Genomic DNA, 24,765 nt, shown 5'->3' with positions numbered 1-24,765 from the left:
TCTGTTCTGACTCTCACACAGCACATTCCTCATCAGCTGGAGCTCTGCAAAACACCTTTCTTAGCTATCAGTATCTGCCCACCTCCAGCTGCCAACAGCTTTCAAAGAGGTAGAAGAGCAGGGGTTGACCAGCACACCTTTCAAGCCAACATCTACTGCCCCTGTTTTGCCCTTCTGCTCTTTGTCTGCTTATTTGTATTTAAACTAATAAAAGGTATGAGGAATACTAGCTCGATAGTAGTCTGGGACTCAGTTCCTTAGTATCTGATTCCCTACTGTTAGTAGTGTTTTTCCCTTAACACTAGGTCATGTTGTTAAGTCTGTTTCTCTGTGATGGACAATGATGAAACAGTGTTTTGCATCAAAAGCACAGTGCTCTGTGCTGGTAGTGTCAAGCATGAGTGAATCTCTGCTGTCTCTCAGCATGGCCCATTAGCTGGGTCTCAGGACTGTGTGAACCACGGCTGTGTAATGGCTTTTCCTCAGACCAGAATGTGGGCAGAGACAGCTGATGATTATAGATGCCATGAGTTTACTTGCTTACTGTGTTGTCATGAGGGAAATTATTTAGCAGAATAACATTATTAAGGATGCTGACGTTTCCTGTACAATATTGTATATATGTGTAAATAGATATATATTTGGACTAAGTGATCTCCAGAGGTCCCCTATGATTCTGTAATTCTATGATATATATCTACTTAAAATATAACTATAAATCTTCTCTAAGCCATATATATATTCAAGCAAGAGATAAGGGAAGCCCCAAGCTAGATCAGACCACCAGGTCAATCACCAACCCTTCATCCATAGCCCCAGGTTTCCTTAGCACCTCAATTATTCTTTCAGTATATTGCAACCCCCTCTTCTGGGTTCTGATTTTGAGTGAGATCCTTGGGGTAGTTGTACTTATCTATCCATTGTATTACCCCTTGACTGGGGTTCAAATGTGACCTTGACTCCTTGCACCACCCTGTGAAGACACTCACCAGCACATAAAACTATGGACTAGCTTTTTACCAGTGCAACTCTTTAAAACAGGGCGTATGAAGGAGAATATTTATTTGTCATGTCTTTTCCTCTCTGAGATATAATTTGTTAGCCAGCTAGGCAGGACAGCCTTGTTACTCACAGATTTATCACTTACTCGGGTCTCTGGAAATAAAACTTCCTCTCACCTCGTGTGCACATGAATTTCCTCAGCCCCTTTCTGGTCCCAGCTAAGCCTTCTGCTCCCCCATTGCTTCTCCTGATGCCAACAGCTGACCTTCTTCAGAGCAACACTCAAGAGCTGCTTACTCCCGCACTGTGCTTTAGATGAGAGCAAAACTGTGTCTCCTCGCGTAGGCATCAGCTCCTGCATATCTCAGTGTGTCAATTTATTCAGTTGCTGTTGGACAAATTCCAACACTTTATGCAGGAAAAAAAGAAGGAGAAGGAGAAGGAGAAGAAGAAAAAGAAAAAGAAGAAGAAAAAGAAAAAGAAGAAGAAAAAGAAAAAGAAAAAGAAAAAGAAAAAGAAAAAGAAAAAGAAAAAGAAAAAGAAAAAGAAAAAGAAAAAGAAAAAGAAAAAGAAAAAGAAAAAGAAAAAGAAAAAGAAGAAGAAAAAGAAAAAGAAGAAGAAAAAGAAAAAGAAAAAGAAAAAGAAAAAGAAAAAGAAAAAGAAAAAGAAGAAGAAAAAGAAAAAGAAAAAGAAAAAGAAAAAGAAAAAGAAAAAGAAAAAGAAAAAGAAAAAGAAAAAGAAAAAGAAAAAGAAAAAGAAAAAGAAAAAGAAAAAGAAAAAGAAAAAGAAAAAGAAGAAGAAAAAGAAGAAGAAAAAGAAAAAGAAGAAGAAAAAGAAAAAGAAAAAGAAAAAGAAGAAGAAAAAGAAGAAGAAAAAGAAAAAGAAAAAGAAAAAGAAAAAGAAAAAGAAAAAGAAAAAGAAAAAGAAAAAGAAAAAGAAAAAGAAAAAGAAAAAAAAAAGAAAAAGAAAAAGAAAAAGAAAAAGAAAAAGAAAAAGAAAAAGAAAAAGAAAAAGAAAAAGAAAAAGAAAAAGAAAAAGAAAAAGAAAAAGAAAAAGAAAAAGAAAAAGAAAAAGAAAAAGAAAAAGAAAAAAAGAAGAGGCAGAGGTAGGAGGAAGTGCCAGATATTATTCTCTCCTCTCCTCTCCTCTCCTCTCCTCTCCTCTCCTCTCCTCTCCTCTCCTCTCCTCTCCTCTCCTCTCCTCTCCTCTCCTCTCCTCTCCTCTCCTCTCCTCTCCTCTCCTCTCCTCTCCTCTCCTCTCCTCTCCTCTCCTCTCCTCTCCTCTCCTCTCCTTCCTTTTCCTTTCCCCTTCTTCTCCTTTCCCCTTTCCTTTTTTTTATCCCCTCCCATCCCAACTTTATCATATTGTTGGGGATGTTTTGGATCATCTCAGTGGCAATATTGTGATAATCCAAATGCTGGTACTGTAATCCTTACATCTGCCTTGCAAAACTCTCAGCATCAGCTCCATGTAAAATCTATTTCAATGTTAAAGCTGTTCCTTGTTGACCAAATAGACAGTGGAGGAGAGACTGCTCACCCCAAGAAATGCTCTGCCAACCTGTAAGACACTCAATTACAAGAAACTTGATGGCTACATATTGGTCCCAGCAACACATGTGGAAATGGATTAGTCAGGGAGAAGTCCTAATAAAATCTAAACAAGGCAACTAGGCAAAAATGCAGCATCTGCAGCAATTAAACTCAGAACAATCCTTTTTGTTTTTATTTTTCTCTTATTTTCCTCACGCATCTGTGACTTCTTGCCTTTTATACTTGAAATTCATGAGATGAGTTCTTTTATTGTTAGCCTTTTATACAGAAGTACAGTAACTGCTGGTAGTGGAAATGCTATTGTCATAACCCAGAGTAGTAACTATCAGCAGTAACTCTCTTCCATTTCCCTGTTTCAGTTGTATGTAATGATCCGAGACAATTTGTCATCTCTCTGTCTCAAAATAGGGCCTATCAAAAAAAAACATCCAGCATTTTTGCACCCCCATTTCAACCCTTCCAGCATCCTCCTGATTTCTCCTATTTCTCTTACACTATAGCAGCTTTTGAATGGACAAAGACGCTCTCCAAATCCCTCTGTGATCACCCTGATCTCTCTCAATTGCCACAAAAACTGGCTTGTCAGAACAGCCAAATGTTTTTATGTCAGTTACATAGATAGCAAACCATACTGAAGGTTTGCTTTCTGATATAAACAAAAAGCAATGCTCAAGGTGGTTAGAACTAGGTGATCTTTAAGGTCCCTTCCAACTCAAGACATCGTATGGCTATTTGATTCACCTGACAGCCTTTCACATCTCAGATTAAAGGTATTAAAGGTATTCACATCTCAGATTAAAGGTCAGGTATTAGGAAAAAGTCATTCTCAGAGGGAGTGGTAATGCACTGAAACAGGCTGTCCAGGCAAGTGATGGAGTCATCGTCCCTAGGTGTTCAAGAAATGTGGCACTTAGGGAAATAATCTAGACACTATGGTGGGAATTGGTTGGTGGTCAGACATGATGATCTTGATGATCATTTACAACCTTAATGATTCTATGCTTCATTTCTAACCTTAATGATTCTATGCTTCTGTGAGTGGGCATGGCAGTAATGGGTTGGTCACTGGAATTGATCTTAGAGGCCTTTTTCAACCTTAATATTTCTATGATTCTACAAACTAGCTGGGAATTAGTCACTTCTATTTATTTCCCAGAATTACAATATCATTTTGATCATCACCATTTCAGTCAAATCCCAAATCCAGAATTTCTTTCACCATCCATTTTAACAACAAGTAGCAAGTTATTCGGATTTGAGAAGACCCTCAAGTCCTCCTCAGACTGGAAGGGAATTCAGCACAAAAAGGTGCTCACTGCTACATAAAGGGAGCAGAAAAAAACAGTTTGTCTTTAAAAGTGGGAAAATTGGACCAGATGAATCTTCTGTTACACTACTCACTATCATTACTTTCTCAAGAAATTCCATAAGGCAGCACTTGGTGCAGTCTCAGATGTGCTTCTCTTGCATTGCCGAAGGACCTTCTGTTGAGAAGGAGAAAATAATCCGGAGATGATATCATAACTCATTTGATTTTTAAGCTTCTGTATCCTGTGGATGTGCTTCAACAGGTCCATGTCTTTCATGTACTGAGGACTACATGTAAATATAAGTCTTCATTTGAGCCAAAGACATTAAGTTGTCAAATGAGATTGCTGACTCAGGACAACTGCTAATACAGAGCTATCTTTATGTCATGATCAGGCTATGTCAAGTAATACGGTTGTTTCTTCTTTGTTACTTGGTGATCATCAAGACACATTTCACCCATCTAGTTTTAAAGAGAGACCAGAGCAATTGCTTTTTGTTCTTTTGTAGATATATGCACCCAAATATCATCTTTTTACCAACCACACCCAAATTCTTGTCTCTTATTTGTTACAACAACCCTCTTGAAGTCTTATGCTCTGATGCAACTAGCAAAAAGATGCTTATCTAAAAACTGCTACTGAACAGAAAGGACTGTGTGTGCCGGTGCCATCTGACTCCCACTGTGGAATCGTGCTAATTCTGCACTTCAAAATATCAGGCAAGTATTGGTAAACTGCAGAGGATGGTGCAGAATAACTAGAAGTATTTTAAAAGTCAGTAGAGAGATGAGATTAAAAGGAAACAATATGCACATTTTGTCTAATCAATGACTAAAGGGACCAGAACTGTCTATGAGCATTTGCAAAATGTAAAAACAACAAAGAATGGGAAAGACTTGTTTAGAATGGAACAAAGAGTGCTATTAGGAGCAGTGGGAAGTGAAAGAAAGCATAGCATGAATTGCTTAAGACTTTAATGTATTCTGCCGTAGTCAATTATATTGTATAATAGTCTTTTAAAATACTTAATCTTTTTGTGGAGAAGTCTGGCCTTTTCCAGAAATATATATATATATATATGTGTGTGTGTGTATATATATATATATATTTTTTTTATTTTTTTTTTTTTAAGTATAAATGAATAAAAAAAATAGTTCTGACTTTCAGTGTCTGTATTTTCTTAATGAACAAGGTAATATGGAAAAAGAATAGTGGCTCATATTTGAGTTCCTTGAAAGGCAATAGGTCTCCAAGAGATAAATAAACAGATATACTTAAAGACAGACAGATAATATATATCTGTTCAAAATCTTTTGTATGCACAACTTATTAAGAGCCTCCACATTAAAAACAAAAAAGGTTTCTATTCTGAATAGCTGTAAGATTCAAATTCACTGGGATTATTATTTTTCTTGAAGTCAGAATAATCTCTGCTGCTGACTCCTACAAGAGGATCATCGCTTTTATGTGAGATAAAATACACTGAAAGGGATATTCATGGAATCATTGAATCGTTTGAGTTGGAAGGGACCCTTAAAGGTCATCTAGTCCAATTCCTCTGTAATGAAAAGGGCCACCTGCAGAAAAATCAGGGTATGCAGAGCCCCATCCAGCCAGATCCTGAATGTCTCCAGCTAAGGAACATCCACCACCTCTCTGGGTAACTTATTCCAGTGCCTTACTACCCTTATTGTACCAAACCTTTTTCTTATATACCCTTCTAAATCTCTCCTTTTAGTTTGAAACCATTTCCACTTGTTCTACCTCAGCACACCCTACTTAAAAATCTGTCCTTTCTTATAGGACCAACCCCTTTAGATGCCAAAAGACTTCAGGAGACCATTGTTTCCAGGGGAATTTCAATTAATAGTATTTCTTCCTTAAAGAGATGTGGCTAACATATGACATGAACATGTTCATCTCAAAATTCAAAACACTGAAATAATACTCAGTAATATATTGTCAAGACAGCCAGATATTTGTAGTGGCCAACAGTCTGGTTTCTTCTTTCCTGAAGATGGTAAAAACCTCTTTAAAACACAAATAAATTCACAGGACTCCCTCCTACAGAGTAACAATAATCCAGGATGTAACCACAAGTAATAGTGAAGGGAGGTAGTAATTCCTGTCCAAAAATGCAGCTCTCTTGAAAACATTACAAGGAGAACCTGCCTGTCTCCGTCTTTTCAATTACCCTACAGTAAATCTCAGGAGAGTAGATTCTGTTTTCTCTCCTCTGCTTTGAGATGGAGTTTATTTATCTGTTCTTTGGAAGACCGGTCCAAATTTTGGGGAAAAAAAAACCATCTCTGCCATAGTGTTCTACCTGGCATTTTCCCAAAGCTTCCTTTCACTCATATGTTGGAATGGAGATTTAAGCTAGAGTTGGTTTATATCAGACTTTGCATTGGTCTGTGGTAGGGGCAACCCAAACTATGCCATCGTCCCACTTCTACCCAAATCAATGTATGTCACATCACAACTAAAGGCAGCTGTTTTTCTTATGTTGTGTGTGTATAACCCACCATGAGACAGGGTATACAAGTGCAATCCCATCATATGGTTTAATCCACATAAGCAATCTCATAATATGCCCAGATGCATACATTTTGCTATGAAAAATGCCCATTTAGCTATTATATGACACTACACCATCTTATGAGAGCAGGAAAGATTTGATATAGGAAAGATACCTCAGTCTTCAGGAGTTTACAATACAGGTTGCTCAGTCGGTTAAGATGTGTTCATACTCTCTGATGAAACTTTTTTCCTCAGCCCTTGGTGGTGGCATCCAGACAAACCACCTCCCCCACATACGAACTAATTACCATCCTTTGCCCAGTTGCCAAGAAAAAGCAAAACATCTGCACCCACTGAAATATTAGCCACGAGCTGAATATGGAATGTGATTCCTATTTCCTGTTCCCCTTGTAGTAAGACTCTGCTAGTCAGAGCTGTGCTTTCGTATTCAAGCACGGAATCAAATGAGAGCTGACAACAAACTGTGTTTCAGCTAATGAAGCCCCATGAAACACAGAATGGAGTACAGAAGTTGACATACAAAAGCCAAAGTGACTTCAGACCCAAGGTTTATATACCCTGCTTAATTGCTTATAATTCCCAAGTGGAAAATAATAATTTCTCCTTTCTTTTTTAATTACACTAAAATATTACAAATTCAACTGTATTTTCCCCAATCTTTGGACCCAACTGTTACTATGACTGGGCTTTTTCAGTATTATTCTACTGCTGATTTGCATGGTGGATGGTTTATATAGCTAATTAGCATCTATTAAAGTTGATGTCTCATTCAAGGCTCTGTGAATGGAGATGTAATAGAATAAGGCATCAGAACACGGGACACTGAGTTCCCTTTCACTGCCACTGGGAAACATCTCAGAGTTGAACTTCAACATGTATATATGAGTGCATGTGTGTATTACACATGCACTTATTATCACTGTTACTATGTTAATATATCTTTTAAATATGTCATCCGAGGTCTGGAAATTACAGAACATGAAACATCTGGGAACTGTGTTCTGTATCTGACAGTGAGCAATTGCAGATTTCATACTGGCAGGATTCTAGGGGCTTGCAAGTCCACAACTCATAATGCCTGCAGACATCAAATATCTTCAGTGAGTGGTAAGGAATAAACTGTAGTTCTGAGAATTCCTTCAGTTCTTGACAGAAAGGTACATTAATGGCTTTGAGCAGTAGACTATAAGAGACACACTAAATTTAAATTGAAAGTCTGTATGTAAGGTGGAAACTGAATCTCAAACAGGGCATGCCTCCAAATCTTTTTGCACTGAATTATGTTTTCCACTCTGACTGGGTTATATTCTCGGAATATCCAGGCAATGTGAATTTTTCAGGACTAAGAAAATGTATTTATTGGGGGGGAAAATAAATAAATAATTATTTATTATTATTTAATAATTATGTTACTTTACCTGTGTGAATAATGCTCTTATTTATTTATTTATTTATTTAATCAGTCAAAATGAAAGCTTAGAGAAAGGGAAGAGTATATGCATAAAGAGATCATAAAATCATAGAATCATATGGGTTGGAAGGGACCTCAAGATCATCTAGTTCCAACCCCCCCTGCTATAGGCAGGGAGACCTCCCACTTGACCATATTTATCAATGCCCCATCCCACGTGGCTTTTAAAGCTTTCAGGGAGAGGGCATTCACAACCTCACTGGGCAACCTATTCCAGAGTGTCACCACCAAAATAAAATCATCTCATTGGCTTCTGAGCCCTAGTTTACTCTTTAGAAGGGCACAATAGGCTATGAGAAAGGAGTCTTCCTGTTGCAGTTTGGACCAGTAAATGGGTTTAAGAAGCATGGAGACTTCCACATTGTTCACTAACTAAACCACATCTCTTGATGAGACCCCGTATCTTGGAGATTACATATATTTTAGAATATGGAAATAAAATAAAATAAAATAAAATAAAATAAAATAAAATAAAATAAAATAAAATAAAATAAAATAAAATAAAATAAAATAAAATAAAATAAAATAAAATAAAAACAACTAGAGTTTTCAGACTTTGATCTGTTAAACTTGACAGCTTCGGGATATTCATGGACAAGATCTTGGTACAGCTTTGACCCACTGGATGCTGACACCAGCAACCAGAGTTTCTAAAGCTAAAATTAAAAAGTTCAATGTGGATTTAAGAAATGATAAAATCTTTTTCTGTCTCAGACTCCTAACAGAATTTTATAACTGAAGCAATGTCCAAGATCTACCATTCACACGAATGCTTGCATCTTCTTGCTAAAGGCATAACATCCTATTGCAGGGTACCTGCCTTGACAGGGTTGTTGGACTTGATGATCTCAAGGTTCTTTCCAATCCTTGCAATGCTGTGATTCTGTGATTGTTTGAATGATCATTACAGCCCGTGACTGTAGAAAACCATAGCAGAGGGGAAATCAATGGCATGCTGCAGTCATTGTTTTTGGGCTAACACGGCTGTCTGCTTGTCTGTGCCTCTTAAAATTGTTTGCAAACTGCCTCTTGCAGGAACAATCTGTTCATCCAGTACTTACCGTAATGGAATTTTGCTTCAAGTCTGGATGCTCTTTGTAATTAAAGTGATACACATTCAAAAATAGAAGAATTTGGACAGATTGAGGAATTTAAGGGCTTTAAGGCATCGATTTAAGAAGCTCTGAATGACCTGCTGGATTGCCCTCTTTTTTACTGAATGTGGAGGGATCTCAGGCAGCCCTATCTGAAGCTCAGTGTATTGTTTGTAATGATAAGATTACTGGTTACTGTTACTGGTGAGTGCATGAGGAAATTATAAGAACTGTATCATAGAATGGGTTCGAAAGGACCTTAAAGATCATCTGGTTTCAGCCCCCCTGATATGTGCAGGGTCATCAAACACCAGATCAGGCTGCCCAGAGCCACATACAACATGGCTTAAAGTTTAAAGCCATTATCCCCTTGTCCTGTCTCTATCAGACTGTGTTACTATATGAATTCAAATCCTTCCAGTCTTGTATTACCGCAGTTTGATACTTCATCAAGGACTGCAAATTGCAGCTCAGGTATTTGAATAAAAGACAGGTAGGCAGAGCAGGAGGTCTCATATGCTCATGACCTGCTCTAAAGATGTTATCTAGGCCTATTGCTGAGAATCTGAGCGATCCTGAGTAGATTTTGAGCAGGATTTCCTAAGGGTTGACCTGGTCACCTGGTGTCTGCATGTTTATTGCTTTTTCTGTGTCCCCTCCTCATAACTTTCAAACTCATTTCTGAGAAGAAATCTCAAAGGCTATCAAGAGTGCATTCCTGCATGCTTAAAATCAACAAGAGTCACATCACATCATTAGGGTTAGAGGTTTCAAAAGATACTGGAAACTGTTGGACCAATAGTAGGAGAAAAAGATCTGTTTCCTATGTCAATGGTCAAAGGATATTTATGTTTCCAAACCTGCATTTTATTCAATTTTGTTCTTTCTTTGAACAACACATTTCTCTATTCTGAGTTCAGCAAAACACACTTTCAGAGGAGCAAAAACACCTGAACAATTTTGCTTACTTTAATTCAAGTTCCAGACATACCCATTTTAAAACTACCTGACTTTAGGTCTCATCACACTGACACTGACAGGCCTCTCCAAGCCCTTCCAGCCATATTATAATCAATTCTACCATGTTCTGGAGATGGTCAGCCAGGTGATCTTCCTTGCTCAATATATCAGAGATATCCAATGCTTTGAGATGTTATCACAATAAGTAGCATCCAGCTATTACCATTCAAGTCTCAAGGTTGTTCTTTATGTCTATGAGGCAGGAATGAAACACACAAGGGGTGTACAGGATATCTTAGTAAGTGGTAGGAGAGGAGTCCAATTTTAGTGTTTCAAGGATAATGGAGTAGGAAAACCACCACTAGTGTTGTCAATCAAGTAAGAACTAATCTTTGTACAAGTCCTTTTATGTGTATTCTTAGATACAGCAAATATGTACTTTTATCGAGGTCAAGCTGACCATCCTTGAAACTGCTAAGGTGATTAAGTAAAGGAACTCTTAATCACACTGCAGCAACTAAGCTTGTCTTTGAAGATAGGAGCATCTTGAACAAATGTGTAGTTAATCTGTATGACTACCATAGCCTGCAGGTAGGAAGATTTGTCCTGTCTTTAATTGACCAGTTGTAGGCTGGAGGCTGCATCAGAGTAATGAAGTGATAAAAATATGTGTAAAACAGATAGCAAAAATTCTGGAGCGTGATAGCTTTGTGGAAGACCACCTATCATTCAAACCTGATCAAGTTTGAAATAAATAAATATCTTGTCTGTGTGTGAAACTGGCTTACAGCACACCGGTTAATAAATGTGCCTTTTGGACAAAACTAACTTCAAGAACCTGCAGGGATAGTGTCGATCTATGTACTAGACTGTGCATAAAAGTTTGTAGAAAAAAAAAAAGGTGAGCGTCACTGTGTGTAATTATATAAATATCTCCATGGATCTCCAGTCATTTGAACAGCTTGCTACATTTTGTTGACTCTTAGTTGGGAGTTTTTGTGAGCTCTGTTTTTTTCTTTTCTTAATTTCCGTTTGTGTTCTGGTTGAGACTCATCTGTTTACATGCTCGAGCTGCTGTGAGTCAACAGCAGGGGAAATTTGCCCTTTGATCTAATGAAAAAAATAATTATTCACCCAAATAATTGCTTTCATTCCTGCAACACTGTGGAGACAGCCTTCCTCTCTCTTTCAGTTGTCACTATTCTTCCCTTTTCTCTCTCCCTCCCCTCCTTCCTTCCTTCCTTCCTTCCTTCCTTCCTTCCTTCCTTCCTTCCTTCCTTCCTTCCTTCCTTCCTTCCTTCCTTCCTTCCTTCCTTCCTTCCTTCCTTCCTTCCTTCCTTCCTTCCTTCCTTCCTTCCTTCCTTCCTTCCTTCCTTCCTTCCTTCCTTCCTTCCTTCCTTCCTTCCTTCCTTCCTTCCTTCCTTCCTTCCTTCCTTCCTTCCTTCCTTCCTTCCTTCCTTCCTTCCTTCCTTCCTTCCTTCCCTCCTTCCCTCCTTCCCTCCTTCCCTCCTTCCCTCCTTCCCTCCTTCCTTCCTTCCTTCCTTCCTTCCTTCCTTCCTTCCTTCCTTCCTTCCTTCCTTCCTTCCTTCCTTCCTTCCTTCCTTCCTTCCTTCCTTCCTTCCTTCCTTCCTTCCTTCCTTCCTTCCTTCCTTCCTTCCTTCCTTCCTTCCTTCCTTCCTTCCTTCCTTCCTTCCTTCCTTCCTTCCTTCCTTCCTTCCTTCCTTCCTTCCTTCCTTCCTTCCTTCCTTCTCTCCTTCCCTCCTTCCTTCCTTCCTTCTCTCCTTCCCTCCTTCCTTCTCCCTCTCCCTCTCCTTCTCCCTCTCCCTCTCCCTCTCCCTCATTCCTTCCTTGGTTCCTCCCTCCCTCTTCTCTGTCTTTCTCTTTGGCATCTTAGAAAAGTTTATATTAACCTTGTCTTTTCTGATTGAATTCTGGGGATTGACTTCACTTCTCAGCTCTCAATTCAGCTTTCATACATTTTTAATCGTCATGTGGAAATATTGGAAAAGCAACACCTGGCAGAAAATGAGGCTTCAAAAACAAATAATACACAAGTTTAGTTGAACACAACAGCTTGGAGGTTAATGCTCAGTATTTCTTCACTCTGAGAAATATCCTCTTGTTTGCTTTCTTGGGGAAGCCTCCAATAAATCCTCTTCAGAAAATCCAAGCAAGAAAACAAAAATCATAGTGTCAGGGATGTGTAAGCTGAAAAAGAATATATAATATTAGCAATCACTAATAACAGTCAGATAATGTATAATTTGCTGTATACCTTTACAGGTGACTTCTCTCTGAAAAACAGTGTATTATTCTTTGATGATGATGCCAGCCCTGGAACAGACAAGTGAGAATAACTGAAGACCAAGGCAGAGTACAGGCCATGTTTACATGATATTAAATAACCAAATTACCTGCTGAAGAATTGTACACAGAAGGGACAAAACATGTGGAAAGAGTCAGACTATCCATAATACTAAGTGCAGGACTGTACCTGCCATCTTCTAAAAGGAGCCAGGATTCTTTATCTAAAGATAGTTTGCACAGCACACCTCATTTATATAGTCCCAAATGTTGTTCCTCGTAAAGAAGATAACAATATCCAAAACATATAAGTGACGTAGCCCTTATCATTTGCTATTCCACAAACACAATTTGTTGGGGTTTTTTTGTTTGTTTGTTTTTGTTCTTTATTTTCTGGAAGAACTCACAGAATGGTTAAGGTTGGAATGGACTTCTCTGGAAGCCATTAATCAAACCTACCCAAGCAGGAGCACCCACAGCAGGTTGTCCAAGACCACATCCAGGTGGTTTTTGAAGCTCTCAAAGTAGGAGACTCTACAAACTCTCTGGGCAGCCTGTGCCATTGCTTTATCACCTTCTGAGTGAAAAGGTGCTTCTTGATGTTCAGATGGAACCTTATTTGTTCAGTCTGTGCTTTGTTGTGCTTTGTTTCTTTGTGCTTTGTTCTCTTATGGGAATACTCCTTGGCAAAAGAAAAGTGTCCAAGCAATGAGTCTGGATAGACCATTGCAGTCCAGAACCTCAGCTTCTGTGCACCAAATTCACACAATCCCATAAAGATGTTCATAGGATAGATCTATCTCACTCAGTACAAACAAAATTTAAAGATCTACCTTCTCTGAGGTCATATTGTAGCATCCTGTAATGCAAGAAAGAAAGACCATGCTTTTTGAAGGCTAACGGTACTTCATTCTGACAAGTAAAGACCATGTCCATGACTAATTCACACAATAGGTAACAGGACACAACATGGCCAAAGAAGCATATGCTTATTAGGTTCTCATTCTGCTACATCCCTCCAGACACAATTTCTGTCAAAACAAACAGAAGGGATTCTACTTCAGTTTCTTGGTATTCTATTGGTCTACCATAACACAAAAATATCCAAGTGATTGTTTTATACAGCAGACTGAAAAGAATGATGTATTTATAGACCTTCCAAGAGTCAACTCTTTGAAAGGGTACATTATAGCAGAACAAGGGGAAATGGTTTTAAGTTGAAGGAGGGAAGATTTAGGTTGGATGTCAATGGGAAGTTCTTTACTATGAGAGAGGTGAGGTGCTGGAACAGGCTGCCCAGAGAGACTGTTAGTGCCTCATCCCTGGAGGTGTTCAAGGCCAGGTTGAATGGGGCCCTGGATAGCCTGGTCTAGTATTAAATGTGGAGGTTGGTGTCCCTGCCTGCAGTGGGGGGGTTGGAAATTGATGATTCTTGAGGTCTCTTCCAACCCAAGCCGTTCTATGATTCTATGATTATGATTCTATCCTTTGTACATCATTGACGCTGCTGGGGTTCTTGTGACTTCGTGATGATTTTAACTCCACCTGAACTCCAGTGTGTGACCGTGGTGACTGTTGTACCTTGATATGCCTTGATTTACTGACTCCACTTGATTTGTTGCTTTCACAGCAACTGCTTTTCACTTATTATGTGCTCTAAAAGATGCACGTACAAGAGTGACTGACTGCAGAAAACGAACTTCTGTGTTCCTCTTAGTGGCCTGATGTTTTATGGTCTTCATTGTTTTACGTAGGCTAAATGCTGCCAGTGAATTGAAGCAGAACAGCTTGAATTAAACAGACAGTCTAGGAAACATGCCAGCTAATAAATGCTACAGTAAACAGGGAATCCCACCTGCTTGTAGGAGTCTCTTGTGTTTTACAGGACAAGAGCAATGTGTTTAGTACTGTTATAAAAGTCATTTCAACAAATTTCCAAAGTTGAAAATTGCCATGATGCAATCGACATTGGCGCAGATTTCTCCCAGCAGAATTCAAAATGGAACAGAAGGATATGAATAGATGCACATACAAGCCAAGAAACTCAGGTTAAATTGCTCTTTGGAACAAACTCCGCATCCAAGAAATGACTTTACTTGAACTATGATAGATCTTTCTACTGTTACAAAAATTATAATGAAAAATTTCATTCTTGAATTCTTTGAGAGAGATATGGAGGGAACATTGGCAATCCTCTGCCAGATTTCAGGCAGAAATGAGAAATGCAAAATAATTGTTGTTTGGCAACATCACAGTTTTTCTGGGTAACAGCAAGAGAGAATTCCAGGGTGATCTGAGGCCATCTAAACCCAACTACAAAATAATTTATTCATGTATGGAAGGAAATTCTAACATCTTTGAACGTGAGAGAGCAGGCGATAATAATGTTGCTGATAGCAAGACAAGCTAACCTAATATCTGAAGTAAGTACCACAGAGAAGAAAACCATTTTAGTCTTTTCCAGACATAGATAATCGTTTTCTTAGGCTGGGAGATCTAAAAATATTCAACAGTCCATAAACCTCAACCTAATGAAAATATTAAAGCAACATCACTGTCTTGGAGTAAGAAAATGGGCCTTGCTGAATGTGTCAATATGCTGTTCCACACCGGTCAGGGAGAAAACAAGCTCACAGCTCCTCCATAGGGGTATAATGTGGGTAAGTGTTTTGGAGTTGTGATCAAAGCCACAGTAAATTTGAAGCTGGAATTTATCACAGTGGTGCAGCTGTTAAGGTGAGCTAGGAGCTCAAATCTTTTGGTAGACTCCACATCCTCTTTGTTGACATGAAGTAAAAATATGGGCCATCAATACTCAAGTTTCTTGTAAACTCTTGATACATATCTCTGCAACAGGAAAAACAAAACAAAACAAAACAAAGTAATCTGGACAAACTCAGAACACAGCCCAGTGCACTAATTCTGATTAGCTGAAAGTATTTCAGAATGGCACATCCCTGTTACAAACCAGGGAATGCAAGGCTGTACTTTCAGGACACAAGACAGTAATTAGAGTGTCAGAGCCAACCTCACTACGGTCTAAGTTCAACCGGATGCTTTTTTTTCCCCTTAAAAGCAAAATGGACAGATTTTGTTGCAGAAATAGCTGTTTATCTTATACTCACTTCCAGTCAGTTTCTCTTTACTTTTTCTTTTTGTCGCCTGTTTAGGTGTTCAGTGCAGTTTTAAAATCATATCCAGATAACACCATCTCACTCTCTAGTTCCAATGAGGGGATTTATCTTCCGCTGTGATTTTCAGGCACCTCACATTAATATCCCATGATAACTCTTGCCAGAGCGATAGTCTTTTAAATGGCAGTGTGCATAAGTGACATTTCAACATGACTGTTCTTCATTAAAACACTGAGATTTTTCAAATCCTAATTAGGAGCCAGAAGAGGAATTTGTTCCAGCCTTTGCAAGACCTCCCTTCCCCCTCAACTTCTGCTATAATTCTAAAGTATGTTTTTCTCTGCCGTTTTGTCCTGCATGAGTGCACCATGTCAACTTCTCTGGATAGCCTTGGCATTTTCAAAGCTTATGGAGAAAGGAGGAAGCTTAAATCATCTTCCAGATGATCAGGAATTGAAAGGTGTTGACAGCAGGCCTAGGGATTTATTTCTGATGTCTGGAGCTGCACATTAAACCTCATTTTATGACATATAATCACAGGATCAGGCTCTGAGCAACCTGATCGAGCTGTAGATGTCCCTGCTCATTGCAGAGCAGTTGCACTAGACGGCCTTTAAAGGTTTCTTACAACAACTCAAATGATTGTATGATTCGATGCCCTGGAGACATTCTAGAGTCCCCATGAGATATTTTCCATAATCTCGAACTATTTTTCATCTTGACTTTTTCTCCCAATACAGGAAAGAGAAATTTCATTCACACAGGAGTTTGAGTTTGAAGCTGGAATTGAAAAGCCTGTCATTTTCCTCCAGCTTAAGCAGAAATGTATATTGTATTTTGTACTGCATTTTAGTTTAATATGGCATGCCATATCACATTGTAAAAGGTAATATTGCATCCAGCTGTCTTGCAGTGTACTATATTGAACTGTTGGAATGTACTGGAATGTAGCTTATCATATAACAATATTTTATACAGTGATTTCCTACATACTAGACTACATGTACCTGGCTGAACATACGGGATATCCCTGATAACCCCATGCTAGAAAGTGTTATTCATTAATGAACACAGTGTGGACTGGCTTGTGTCACTGCTGGGTTCTAAGAAAGGTGAGAAGACAAACTTGATGCTCAGACCTCTCTGTGCTTCGGATGGGATCACAGCCTCAGTATCAGTGATGACTTCTTGCAGCATTTAAGGTTTTCAGATAAGATCTGCAATGATATTGTAGCTATCTGGAAAATGAGTCTTTGCTGTTCTTCCTGGCCAGCAAAGAAAAATGTCCACTCTACTCCCCTCTCCCACCCCCCTAAATAAATAAATAAATAAATGAATAAAATAAATAAGAAAACCCCCAAAAAAGAAAAGCCCAAAACAAAGCAAAACACCAAAAACCCCCAAAACACCTCCATGTTGGTCAAATTTAGAAACAGGGAAATTGCATCTCTTTTTAACCATAGATTCACGCGTTACAAATAAATATCTCAAGGCAGTTCTGGCTGCCTTTTGCACTGAGGAAATTGTGAGCAGACTTGATCAGTGCATGCTCTCTGGAGAGATTTTGAATAGCAAGTAGCTCTCTAATAACAAAGACTCTGCAACATTCAGTAACTGGAAGTGGAAAACAAATGTTATCAGGTCAGTGTTAAGCATGTACCTTTGCCCTCCCATCTTCTACAAGGAAGTAAATAAAACACATTCGGCACAGTCATCATAGTGCTAAGGATGAGGGAGAAAAGGAAAAAAACACCCCAGGAGAGAGAAATCTTTTTCCTGTTTCCAGAAGCAGGATGGGGCTCATGTACAGAATCATAATGTCTGTTTTTAAGACAGTAAGAGCAGTTGTCATAGGCAGGAGAAGCTGTGCATCACATTGGCATAATATGGCAGGAGCACAGCTGGCATATCTAGAAATTGGCCATTCCTTCTGATTTTAAATCACAGAATCATTAAGGTTGGAAAAGACAACTAAGATCATCACATCCCACCATCAGCCCACTCAACTCCATGCCCACAAATCACGGCCCTCGGTGCCACATTTACCTTTTGTTTAAGGTGAGATCTTTGTTAATAAACAAAACAAACAGCCCTCCTTCTCTTTCACCTCAGTTCCAAACCATTGCTTTACATTTCTCAGTCTTCAGCCAAACACACAAAGTTTTCATATTTCAGCAAGAAAAAAGTGTCAATTTTGAGAGAAGCATGAAGTGTTTTAACAAATATTGGGACCATCTTAAACTCAGCACTGCCTTTTCCTCAGGGCTCTGTTACAGGAAATGACATGAATTTCTGTTGCTTCTGTTTTGAGGGAACTGTACTGATAAGTCTCTGAGAACCCCAGTTATCCACTCTCTTTTAGGACCATAGAATATCCTGGTTTGGAAGGGAATCGTAAGTATTATCTAGTCCTACTCCTGGCTCCACACAAGACTACCCAAAAATCAGATTGTGCTTAAAAACCCCTCCATGTAGAAGCATGGATTCTCCAGCATCCATCCTTACTTATACCACTGAGAGAAGAGCCAGATTTCATGCACTGTGTTGCGTGCTTTGTGGAAAGATCCCCATTTCCAAAGCTGTAATAGACCAGTGCTGGATTTCTAAACTATTCTTTCATTTGGAGAGTTTTCTTGGTGAATCATTTTGGTAACATCATAAATTATATTGGTTTCTCAATAGAGAAAGACTGAGCAGATAGATAGTGATCTGGCATGGCACAGAAGTGCCTGCATCATTACAGAAGCATTATTCATTGCTGCTGCACTTCTCATTAAAGAATTAATAAATCAGTCTGCAAAGAGAAGAGGATTTTGCACAAATCTGGTGTCATGGCAATAAAGTATGTCTCTGTATTTATGCTGCATTGTATTATAGAGCATCTTAACATATGTTTGGATGTCATTACATTTATGATGGGTTACGCTTAAGGCTAGTTTTGCTGAGCAGGGATAGCTTACCAGGGACAGCTGTCATGCGTATGGAGGATTACATTTAAATCTTCCTTTATACTCTCTGTCCTGTACTTAAATTTACAGTGAATGATATCACAGATTTCCATTTCATATCCTAGGGATTTATTTATTTATGTAGAGTGGAAAAGACCGGGAAGCACACTGGTTCATTTTCTCTACTAATTTCTTACTTTTAATGCTTGTCAACTAGAATTCATTTTTGCAAACACACAAAAGAAGAAATATGCAAATCCAGCTTACATTTCTGGAGGTTTCCCCGTAGCAAAAGGATTCAGAATTAAAGAAAACAGCATCCTATGGTATTAATCGTATGTGGAATGAACTCAATTACACTTCACAATTACACTTCATTGCTTTAAAAACCAACTGCTTATGTATTTTCTTGCATTCTTCATCTGGAATTTCTTTAAGCTTTGTATAAAAAAAAGTTATTTTTCAGGACATAGATGAAAAAAAATCAAATACGAATTTTTAAAGCAGTAAACTCTCTTTTCAAAGTCTCTTACATCCATTTAAAAATTAAAGAGTTTTGACAAAGTTTCAATTAAATCTTTTGACAGAATAAGTGTTTTCCATCCCTCAGTGTTTACTATTACAGGGTCTTAGCTAAGGCAGGATCCCTCCTAATAAGTAATGTGAAAAAGGAAAGTTATTTTTCTAGAGTTTGGTCCAATTTTAATTATATTTATTCCATTAATGCTCCTGGCAATGTTGATTAACATGCTTATCAAATCTGAGCAAAGAGAACCATGATTTTTCCTGAGCATGATCTGGCTTCCAGCTTGTTGTATTCTGATTCCATCTTTACCTTTTCCACATCTTCAGCAGGTTTACAGTTCATTATTGCCCCATGATCGATTTGTAAATCCAGGTTATTTTTCTCCTTTTCAACTAGAGAGTCACAGAAGAGGAAAAAAAAAAAGACAAAAAAGGATCAATAGGAGTTGTTCAACCTGCTGTTTCTTGAACAGTTTCAAAAAGTTCAGAAGGGCAACTGAAAAAATGCAGCAGGAGGGAAAATCTCTCATTTATTCCACTCATCCTATCACATTCATTCATATATACACAAAAGCACACTGCATTCAGATAAACAAAATGTGGTGGAAATACAAGAAACAAATGAGCACTGTAGTTAAGTTTAATTTACCCTATGGTAAAAAAAAGGGGATGCCTTGCAGGCTGACTTCTGATTTCATTATATAGTTTGTCTTAGGTCTTAAAACTAACCCAAACTTTGAGGCATCATCTCTTTCCATTCCACTTTGGCAGCTTCTAACCCAAGATTTTAGTCCCTAACTCTTAACTTCCCGTGTTTATGTGTATGTATTTATATATATTTGACTTTTTAATACTTCTTTATGCTTTTCCTTAATAAATTCTAACCTTTTTTAAACTTATACTTGCAGAAAGATTAAGAAACACTGGTGGGAGCTGCAGGACATTTTCAGGTTTGTTTTTGTCAATGCAACTCATTTGTCATCCATTACTGACTTCACCTTTCTCCTTTAATCCATTTCTAGAATCATAGAATCATTAATGATAGAAAAGGCCACTTAGTCTAGTGGTCTATCCAGTCCAACTGTCAACCCATCCTCCCTATTCCCACTAAACAATGTCCCTAAATGCCACATCTGCCTTTTTCTTGACAACCTCCAGGGACAGTGACTTCACCACTTCCATAGACAGTTTCAATACTTCATCACTTTTTCTGAGAAGGAATTTTTCCTCATATCCAATCATTTGCAGCTAGCTAGCCTGCACTATTTCAATGAGATCTCAGACCATGGACTCACATAATTATCTTACCCGAGGATGAAGGTCCCACGTTAGCCACCTACGCTAGGTATATAAGCCAAGACTCAAGTTCTCCTGGCTCCTTGTTTTCAGCATAATAAAAACTAGTTTTTGCAGTTAATAGTCACGTATATGCTGACCTCTCTAGCATGAAGGTCACATTGTGATGGACACTGAAAATATGTGGAATAAGGAGATAATAGGAAAAAAGGAAACATTGTCAACAACCTGGTGTGTGTCAGATGCCCCAGAGGATCCCTATGCAATGAGGTGGAGGAGATCTTTACCCAAAACAAGTAGCAGCTTGGGCATTGGGGCTCACAGTCCCCATACGGATGAACCCATAACATTATCTTATTTGAAACCTCCCATTTTAATTAGGCAAATTTTTTACAGAGCACTTTCAGTTGCTCTGTGTAAAAAGGCTAAGTCAAGTTGTGATTTTTTAATGCCTCAAGGGGGAAAAGAATCTTTTTATCCAGGAGTGACATTTTCTTTTTGCCTTTTGCAACCGAGATAAATAAAACAAACATTGCAATTGAGAGTAAAGTTTGTTTTGAACTTCCTTACTCCAGAAATGATCCTGGAAGAGAATTGTTTCCACTAAACCATTCAGTTTCCTTGAAAACAGAAGTCTTAGGAGAAGGGGAAAAAAAAAGAATTTAATTTGTTATCATTAAATCTGTTATCTTTTGCCCACTGGTCACATGAGATATCACAATCCAGTCACTGGCGTTCCCTAGTGCCATTTCTATGAAGGCTGTAAAATCTCTTGTAGATGCAACATATTGGTACCACAAGACCACTTCTTACGGATCCCATCTAATATGGCTGGTGCTTCTAGTTCTCATTAGCTGAGTATTAAGTGAATAATAAACTACAGACATCAAAACCTAAGTGCCAAAACATTTCAGCCTCCTAGGCAAGTGAATGAATAATTTGCAAATTAAATTTTATTGAATTAAGATGTCTAAATTCTACTTTCTTCACCCCTTAGACTGCTATCTGTCATTTTCAATCTCATCATTTAACCAATCAATGCCTTACTTTCTAAGTAAAATAAGGATAAATAAGTTCAGAGGAAATAGGAAGGGGAAGGGATATTTTCATATTCATAAGTTGCCCAGAGATCCACAGAAACAAAAATGATCATTTAACCCATTTTCCAAGAGTTTTTGTGGTCTAGAAAGCTTGTCCAAAGCTCAGGTCTTTGTTTTATGTAACTCTTCAACCACTGAGAATGAACCACCTGCTGATGAGGACAGCCAGGAGATTTGGTACTTAGAGCAATTAGTGTGAAGATGTAGGCATGAATAAGGAGAGAAAGGAAAGTCTGTATGTCAACACTGAGCTTAAACTCATTAGTTCTGTGTTCTTTTGTGGAAAGACTGAGGGTTGAATTGATTGAGGTGGAATGTGTCAATAGCACCTATTTCATAAGAAATGTGCTTGGAGTTATACTTGAAAGACTCTAAGGGACTGTAGATACTAGAGAACACAAACCAGTTCAGGGAGGTGTTTCACACTATGTTCTCTGCTGGGACAGCAGGAGGAGGGGGGAAAACATTTAAATAAGCTGCAGGCAAGAAGAGCTTCTAACCATGTCCTTCGTGAGACAGCACACATCCTCAGATTTCATGGCAGCATACGGGACATAGCCAAGGATTCCTGCTATTGCTCCTGGGTAAGTGAAAAATATAGGGCTGAAAGATCTGCTGTGTCTTACTGGAGCTGTCATCTGCCTTCTTTAGAGGTGGCAAGAGATATTATGGAAGGTGAAATGTTATACAGAGTCATCATGGATAACACTATGCTGGGAAAAGTTTTCTTAGGTGCTACGTATTTCTTTGGGATATGCAAATCAAAGAAGTGGGCTTTCTTTGTATGACAGTATTGTCTGTTTATAAATGCACTGTCACCAACTGGAATATCAATGGTGTGTTCTGCTTTTGAGTTTAATGAATGGCCATGGTTAGGACTTCCATAATTGTGTAGTCTACACTTGAGAGGCTCAAAACGTTAAAAATGAAACTACTCTTCATTAGGTTCTCATTAGTCAGTTATCTAATAATGTATGTTTGAAGCAACAGTTCTCCATTCAGAAAGTAAACAATCCCAAATTGATTTCTTTTTTTCCTTCCTCTCTCTTCATTTTTGAAGATGCAATCTGGGAGGAGTCAAATAAACTTGGTCATGTGAATGGTTGCACCAAGTAATCCCCCAAGAAGGCAGATTAAGACTGTAGTTGTAAATGAACCACAAGTGGAGCCTGGGGCAAAGAAGAGAGGGTGAAGTTTTTCAGTTCTTTTATATTTCTGAGTACTGTGTAAATATTTTAATCATGGCCTAAATCTCATTTCAGGGAAGCTGGATTGTCCACTCTGCCCTTTCCGACTTGTTCTGACAAAGACGTTCTTCAGAAACAGAGGTTCACATCTCTATGCAGTCACATCAGGTACCCCAAGCAGCTGGTGGAGGTGGTAAGACATGATGTCAAAACTCACTGTGATGAATCACAAAGAAAAGATTAGCAGTTTAGCAAAGATTTGCTCTCTGAGGACTCTTCAGATACTGAGAGACAGACCCTTACACAGTGTGTATGTAAACTCTCTTTGCAGCCCAGCCATGACAGTTACAACTCTTACCTGAAGGCAGTAGTCTCCAAAGAGTCAAAGGTAATAGATTTTTGTAGTTCAGTCTAGAAACATAAACATAGGATTTTAGCACTGAAGTGGTTTTCACTGCTCAGATTCAGGCAGTTATGGACTTCAATGGCTTTTACATCAGTGCCATGTAGAACACTGAAATGTGGCTGCTTTGTATATTGATTTCTAGCCTTCTTCTAACAATAGACAAAGTGAAATTAGTTCCAATTCCCTTACACCCTCTACTCCCACCCACAAAGTAAAATATCACTGTGCACAGAGTAGCAGTACACTTGACCAGAAACTAAATGGAGATCTGACTCTCGATACTCAGCTGCCCACAAGCAAGATATATACAATGAACAGTCAGCATCATGAATCATAGAATCATAGAATTACCCAGGTTGGAAAAGACCTTCAAGATCATCAAGTCCAACCACGACCTAACCATAGTACTCTAAAAACCCTCTGCTAAATCATATCCCTGAGCACCACATGAAATCTCTGGAATACTGAAAAGGACAGTGGACCAACCACACATGCTCAAAGGTGAAGATGATGAAGAAATATTCACTGAGCTCAGATGTGCCACTGTAGCACTGGCCATAAAGAAAGCTGTTAGAGCAGGCAGGAAGAGCTGAAATAGCAAAGCAATGTGAGGTGAGGCTGTAGTGATTTGTGGGTTCAAGTAGGCTTTCATCTGGGAAGTATAAAGATGGGCGAATCTTTGTTAAATATTAAATGAAATATAGTTCAGGTATTTAGGAGTAAAAGACAAGGAGATCAAGGGTGGTTCTAAAATACTGAAATGATGGCAGAAAACACTGTCTGAAAATACTGTCTCTGCTGGTTTACTGGCAATGCAAAATTAAAGAGTTCTCTACAAAACTGACAGAACAATGTCAGAAATGTATCTTTTCAGTGAAAAAGGATCAGTGAAAAAAAATATGACAACAAGGGAAGTGCTCTGGAATAATGCATAGCATCCTTTATCTCTTGGTATAATAGTAGAGGCATATCATCCAAGGAATTACTGAGTAACCATCCATCAGCTGAGTAAGCATGTCTCAACTTCAATCTTGTTCAACATCTTCATCAGCACCCTGGATGAAGGGATAGAGTACATCACCGGAGGTGTGACTGATACACCAGAAGGCTGTGTTGCTATTCAGTGATACCTGGACAGGATGAGAGTTGGGCAGAGAGGAGCCTTAAGAGTTTAAAGAAGAGCAAATATAGTGTTGTATACCTGTGGGAGGAATAACTATGTGCATCAGTACAGTTTGGGGGCTGACATGCTCAAAAGGAGCTCTGCAGAGAAGGACCTGCATGTCCTGGTGGACAACAGGTTGACCATGAGCCGGCAATGTGCCCTGGTGGCCAAGAATGCCAATGATATCATGGGGTGCATTAATAGTAGTGTGGCCAGTAGGTCGAGGGAGGTGATCTTCCCCCTCTACTCTGCCCTGCTGAGGCCATATCTGGAGAACTGTGTTCAGTTCTGGTCTCTTCTAGTCAGAAAAGACAGGAAACTACTGGACAGAGTCCAGTGGATGGCTGCAAAGATTATGAGGGGTCCTGGAGCATCTCCCTTATGAGGAAAGGCTTGTGGCTGTTCTGCCTGGAGAAGAGAAAGCTAAGGGGATTTCAAAGCTCATAAAAATCTGATGAGCTGATGTCAAGTAGATGAGGTCAGGCTCTTTTCAGTAGTTCCAGGCAACAGAACAAGGGGCAACAGGCACAAACTGGAACATGGGAGGTTTCATAAGAACATGAGGAAACTTCTTTACTTTGAGGGTTGCAGAACACTGGAACAGGCTGCTCAGAGAGGTTGTGAAATATCATTCTCTGGAGATATTCAAAACCATCCTGGATGCTTTTCTGCATTAACCTACTCTAAGGAACCTCCTTTAGCAGGGAGTTGGACTGGATGATCTCCAGAGGTCCCTTCTAGCCCTTACAGTTCTGTGATTATGTATGGT

At 38.8% G+C, this 24,765-nt stretch overlaps 1 long non-coding RNA gene across 3 annotated transcripts in view; it reads left to right on the top strand.

Annotated features, from left to right (window-relative positions):
- Positions 1 to 1,986: 1,986 nt before the first annotated feature.
- Positions 1,987 to 24,765, top strand: part of LOC140249087 (uncharacterized) — a 35,836-nt gene continuing 13,057 nt past the window's right edge. For 2 of the 3 annotated variants that reach the window (XR_011902942.1, XR_011902944.1), the window contains exons 1-2: positions 1,987 to 2,107; positions 22,501 to 22,593. This is a non-coding gene — a long non-coding RNA (uncharacterized lncRNA). Of the gene's footprint in view, positions 2,108 to 22,500; positions 22,619 to 24,765 lie in introns of all 3 variants that reach the window. The other variant, XR_011902943.1, reaches the window with a different exon arrangement.

The sequence above is a fragment of the Excalfactoria chinensis genome, chromosome 2 (assembly GCF_039878825.1).
Source record: "Excalfactoria chinensis isolate bCotChi1 chromosome 2, bCotChi1.hap2, whole genome shotgun sequence".
NCBI classification, from domain to species: domain Eukaryota; kingdom Metazoa; phylum Chordata; class Aves; order Galliformes; family Phasianidae; genus Excalfactoria; species Excalfactoria chinensis.
This window is presented reverse-complemented; position numbering and strand designations above follow the sequence as displayed.